This window comes from Jaculus jaculus, chromosome 1 (genome assembly GCF_020740685.1).
Source record: "Jaculus jaculus isolate mJacJac1 chromosome 1, mJacJac1.mat.Y.cur, whole genome shotgun sequence".
Lineage (NCBI taxonomy): Eukaryota > Metazoa > Chordata > Mammalia > Rodentia > Dipodidae > Jaculus > Jaculus jaculus.
The window spans coordinates 169,958,880-169,965,110 of record NC_059102.1 but is presented as its reverse complement, the minus strand read 5'-3'; positions in this window follow the sequence as shown (position 1 = coordinate 169,965,110).

Below are 6,231 nucleotides of genomic sequence, written 5' to 3'. Positions count from 1 at the left end.
CCCAAGCCAGTTGTTCAGGGAATTACTTATGCAAATTTGAGACATGTGTGTTCTCCCAGCCTTTCTTACATCATCAGTTTGCTGTTTGTTCTGCCTGCACAAAATTTGCAAGTCAAGAACTGTATAGAGACATGATGAAAATTAATCTTTCCCCATTCTTCCCTTTCTAGTCACTTGTTGCAGTAGCAAGTTGGAAGCCAGAAGTATTAGGTGCAATTAGCTCTGCAAAAAATGGGAGTTCTTCCCTTATACATACAGAGAACAGGAATCCTGCTGTCTGGAGTGGCTAAAGTTTCCCCCATACTCTCATGCCTATGTGAACTTCAGGTATACATCACCAAAGTGATGTGTGCTAAGCATAGTTAAAGAAGTTTTACCTTAGAAAAGCTAAATATCTCCATGTTGTGCACATAAATTACTAAGTGGGAAGGCAACTTCCTCTCAGAGGCTGCCATTTAGAGCATTACTTATACTCATTCTCACTCTACCTTGAATGCATGGGTTAACAAAAGAGTGTATATTTTGTCCTAATATATTTGTGTAAGGTAACCAAGAAGGGTTACCACTAGATTTTTGGATGTGTCCAAGTTGTTTAGTTCATATTAACTAATAATTTCATGATAGATAAAAGATATTTAATTTGAAGAACAGGGATTCAACCGTGTCTATCTAAAATAGACAGTTACAGTTTTCTAAAAAGTTTTCTCTTGAGTCCTAAGCACCCCAAGCACAATGCATTTCTGTAGGTAGAAGTTTCTTGGAATGCCTATGGCATGTATTCACACATTCTCTATGGCTGCTTCTCAGAGGTAGGTTGATGTATGAATAAAGTATTTGCCAATTGATTCTTTAAAAATCATCTGTCCAGCCTGGCGTGGTGGTGCACACCTTTAATCCCAGCATTTGAGAAGCAGAGGTAGGAGGATTACAGTGAGTTCGAGGCCACCCTGAGACTACAGAGTGAATTTCAGGTCAGCCTGAGCTAGAGTGAGACCCTACTGCCAAAAAAAAAAGTCATCTGTCCAGCCCTTCTGTAAAGCTGTAACTCTCATCTCACCTCATGTAGTTTAATTGTTGTTACAGATTAATCATGACCCTTTCTGTAAGGACATTGAGACAGTCTTGCCACTATACTTTCTGTCCCTTGATTAAGAAACTGTTACATAAAGGGCTCTTTCTGTGCAACATGTTAAGGTTCTCTTATACCCAGATCATAAAATGAAGAACACTCCCTGGGTTTACAAAACAAGAACTTTGATTCAGATGTCTCTAGTTCTCCTTTTTAAAAAATTTGTATTTAGCACTGGAGAGATGGCTTAGTGGTTAAGGCACTTGCCTGCAAAGCCAAAGGACCCAGGTTCAATTCCCCAGGATCCACATAAGTCAGATGTACAAGGTGCACATGCATCTGTAGTTTGTTTGCAGTGGCTGAAGGCCCTGGTGCGCCCAACCTCTCTCTCTCTCTCTCTCTTTTTCTTTCTCTCTCTCTGCCTGTTTATCTCTCTCATTAAATAAAAAAAAATAAAATTTGTATTTATTTATTTATTTAAGAGAGAGAGAGAGAAAGAGAGAGATGAAGAGGCAGATAGGGAGAGAAAGAGAGAGAGAATGAGAATTGGCATACCAGAACCTTCAGTTGCTACAAACACATTCTAGTCATATGAGGAACCCTGTGTAACTGGCTTATGTGGGTCCTGGGGAATCGAACCTGGGTCTTTTGTCTTTGCAGGCAATCACCTCAACCAATAAGCCATCTCTCTAGCCCTCTCTAGTTCTCCTTTGTGTTGGACAGTCATCTAATTTCTCCTAGGTGGCTCTCAATCGGTGGAAAGAGATTGTTGTGCTGAACAATGTCTAGGCCTTTCATGTTCTTTCCTATTCCTAGATGTTTTGATTCTATGAGTATTTTTTCCTATGTATGAAAATGAAATTATGAAAGTAGAATATATATCATTCTTTCATTTCAGACACCAACAGGGTCTTACAAGAGGCTTTTTTTCCCCTGTAGAATACAAGTTCTTATTCACAGAGGTAGCTCAGCAGAGAGTACTTGAGCATGAACTTTCAGGCCAAATTATTGCCATCAGAATCAGACCTGACAATATCTACCTGTGCCTCAGCTTTCACAGATATAGTTTGGGTGAATAGTGGTTACTACTAGTACTAGTGTGATATTGAATTTCTCAGAAGAAGTTACATTTATATTGCCCCTACTAAGGATGAGAACCCCACCCTGGTTCTCTCCAGTCCTTAAGAATGACAGTAATCTCTCTAATCCTTCCAGGAATGTGTTTTGGTTCACTGTTTTTCCAGGTGGAGGCAGCTCTAGTGGCTTCCATTCAACCTTTTAACCATAATCCCCCTCACTCTACAAATTAGGAAATCAGTGTGGGGATTCTGCCAGCTTCTAAGTATATTTATCTGGGATGAGGAAATAACCACAGGGTGACTTTACTAAGTTACCTTCTATGAGTTGGAATTAGGCTGAAACTCCATGGATTACCTGCCTGCCACAGCCCCTATTTTAACTACAGGGGCAAAATTCTGTTGGGGTTCACCTGGAATAAACAGCAACTCAGAGTATCTAGTATACCGTGAAATGTCCAATTATTTCCTTTTACCCAAATGTACAATTATCCTCGTAAAAGCTATGGATCCCTTTGGGGACACCTGGGAGAAAGATTAATAGAAAAACATTTTTTTTCAACTGTAGCAGGGTCCTTCCTCAAGTGGACCTGACCTCTCCTTCACTCAAAGCATTCTGGGTCCATAACTCACAGTTTTGGCTCAAATGGAAATTGGTTGAGCAGTTGTGACTCTGTTACTGTGATTCAAGGAAGGCTTTCATTCATTTATAAAGCAGACCACTGTGAATGCTGCTTTGTTATGCTGTCCTTTGTAGTAAGAGTGCTCACCTCATTTTGTACTGCCACTGTGAAAGGATCCAATTAAATTATCCAAGTGAGCAGCCACAACTCCCATACTAATACCTGACTGACACACAGAGGAAAACAATGAAAGAGCTCTTCAAATGTGTGGGTGCTTCTTTAACAACACCATTTCTTCTAGTCATTATTTAAAAAAAAAAAAAATTTATGTACTTGAGAGAGGGAGAGGGAGATGCAGTGAGAGAAAGAATGTACATGCCAGGGCCTCCAACCACTGCAAATGAACTCCAGACACATGTGCCACCTTGTGCATCTTCTGGTTTTACATGGGTACTGGGAAATCAAATTTGGGTCCTTTGGCTGTGCCAGCAAGTGCCTTAATGGCTAAGCCATCTCTCCAGCCCTTTCTTCTAGCCTTAGGGAGAAGCACAGTCTTCTAGACCCTCTCATTTTGGGGGATTAGGTTATACATAGCAAATCCATTCCAACATTCCAATTTCCCTGAGCCTTCAAATCTCTTCAAATAACATTAAATTAAGGGATATTGATCATCTCTTACTCATTTAGCATTAGATTTTAAGGATTCAGGAGGAGAAGAGGGAAGGTCAGAGGTTGGAGAGAAAGAAGCTGAGTAAAACCTTCCTTTAGGCAAGAGCTTTATTAATGCTGGCTGGCAGAGTTCTAAAGTAAGAAGGTTCAATTCTGCCAGATGAAGCAAGGTGTCTTTTTCAAGGTCCCTAGATGGAAATAGGTAGGTGGGAGGTCTTGCACTGAGGGCAAGCAGGTCTCGTTAATATGTGACCTATGATATTTGACCAAGGTAGAAAAATGAAGACACGTGTGATGGGGTCACTCTTTTTCTAAGTAGCACAGTAGGACTTGGTTAACGTGGGACCTGGAAAATATGACCAGATACAGGCTGCTTTGGACCCTGGGTGTCAAGAGACCTGAAATATGTTCCTGCCCTGCTGATAGCAGCAGCAATTAAATAAGCTTTTGGTACCTTTTTGTTTTTATACTGTGTGAACTGCAACATTGAGTCCAGAGTCTCTGCTCAGTGGGCACTTATTGATAAACTTAGCCTGATCTAGTTTTTATTTTTATTATTATTATTGTTAAACATATTTCTTTAAAAATTTGTATTGACAATTTCCATAATTATAGACACTAAACCATGGTAATTCCCTGCCCCCCCAACTTTCCTGTATGCAACTCTAATCTCCATCATATCCCTTCCCCTTCTCATTTAGTCTCTCTTTTATTGTATTATTCATTTATTTATTTTAATAGTGATGGTCACACTCAGTATGTAAACAACACATGTTGGTGCCATCCTTTCCATTATCCCTGTACTCCTCCTCCTAAAAAGGGACCCTTCTCACTGGGGATGCTGGTCATGCCCATGGGGATTGTGGGTCATGCATTGTGGGGGCAGCCATCAGTCATAGGGAAGAGGCAATGTCTCTGTACATAATGTCCCAACTTGTGGCTCTAACAATCTTTCTGCTCCATCTTCCACAAAATTCCTGAGCCATGTTGGGTTCATTTTAAGTCTACTTCAGTGTTTGGCTCTTAGGAGTCTCCAGATCTCTGCTTTGGTAGGTATTGAATGTCCTCAGTGTATATCTCCTTTCACCCTAGTGTTGACATCAGGTTCACCGAGAAAGCAGCACTCTTCCTCATTTACCCAATTCCTTATGGTTTTGGCTGGGACCCTGGTCCTGGTGAAGTACAATGGGTCATTTCTCTCCTCAGGTCCCACTTCCATCTGAAAAAGAGAAGTAGATTCTCCAAGGAAGAATGAAGTCATCACTGGTTAAGTGGGATAACTATTATCAGTTTAGAGAGAATTTAATGGGTGTAGGCTCTCTTGTAGCCCAAGATTAGTGGAAGATTGATACTGGCAAGCAAACTATCTGGATATGATTGTGACTTGTTTCCCAGTTCCAGATATGGGTTCCTTTCCATGGAATGAATCTGTTAGCCAAACCAAGAGCAGTTGGTTATCCAACATGGCTGTGTGCCACTATTACCCTTGATGAGGATTCAACCTTTTAATCTGTCTTTTAGGATATAGGATTTTATGGTTGTCATGGTTTGATTCAGATGTCCCCTATAAACTTAGATGTTCTGAATGCTAGGTTCCCAGCTGATGGATATTTTGGAATTAATGCCTACAGGAGGGAGTGTGTTGTTGGAGGTGGGCTTATGGGTGTTATGGCCAGTTTCCCCTTGTCAATGTTTGGCACACCCTCCTGTGGCTATTGTCCACCTTATGTTGGCCAGGGGGTAATGCCCACAGTCTGCTCATGCCATCATTTTCCCCTGCTATCCTGGAGCTTCCCCTCAAGCCTGTAAGCCACAATAAACCTCTTTTTCCCACAAGCTGCTCTTGGTTGCTCTACCAGAAATGTGAACCTGAGTGCAACAGTAAAGTGGTACTGAGAAGTGGGATTGCTGCTAGACACCTGACTATGTGGCTTTGGGCTTTTGGAGCTGATTTCCAAGAGGAATGTGAAAGGATTTGCAACCCTGGTCTAAGAGATGCCTTGCAGAGCTATAAGTACAACTTGATGGACTATTCTGGTCAGAGTTGAAAGATATGAATGCATGAAAACCTATGGACTGTGAAGTTTGGCTCATGAGGGTGAAAAAGAGCTTTGCTTGGACTGGGCTAGCAGTTTGTGTGAAAAGCTTGCTGTTATGCCCATGTCCTGAGAAGTTGTGCAGGGTTGCTTTGCATAGAAATGAACTGGTGTGAGCAGATGGATTTGGCAGAAAAAAAAAAAATGGATGAACTTCTGCCTGTTCAGCTGCAATTGAGAAATTACAACCTTTGAGATTGGGCCAGCAGGCCTTCACTGGGGCAACAAGAAGAATCTAGATGCTTCTGAAGGGGTCTGAGTGCTGAAGGAGTGTCCTGTTCTTCAAAGTCTGCTTTATTCTCTCCTAGATTAACAAATTGGCACCCTACCTGGTATTGTGGAATATAAGAAATGCAGGAAAGAGAGGGTCATTGAGTTTTGTGTTTTGGAAATGGCCATGGGCAGTGTGAAGCGGGTTTGCTGGATGCCTGCATAGAGACCCCATGGGGCCATGAGGATGAACCATGAATTACAGTAGAAACACAGTGGAGATTCTGGGACCACAAGATGGCTGCTAAGGAGAGCTGCCGGCCCTGATGAAGTTTTCTAGGACTGTGAGTAGCATAGCTGAAGGGGTGGAATTGGAATGCTAGAAACTTGTTGCTGGTTAGAATTATCGAACTTAATGGACACCTGGGTTGATTCCAGTTCTTAGCTATTATGAATTGAGCAGTAATAAACATGGTTGAGCAAATATC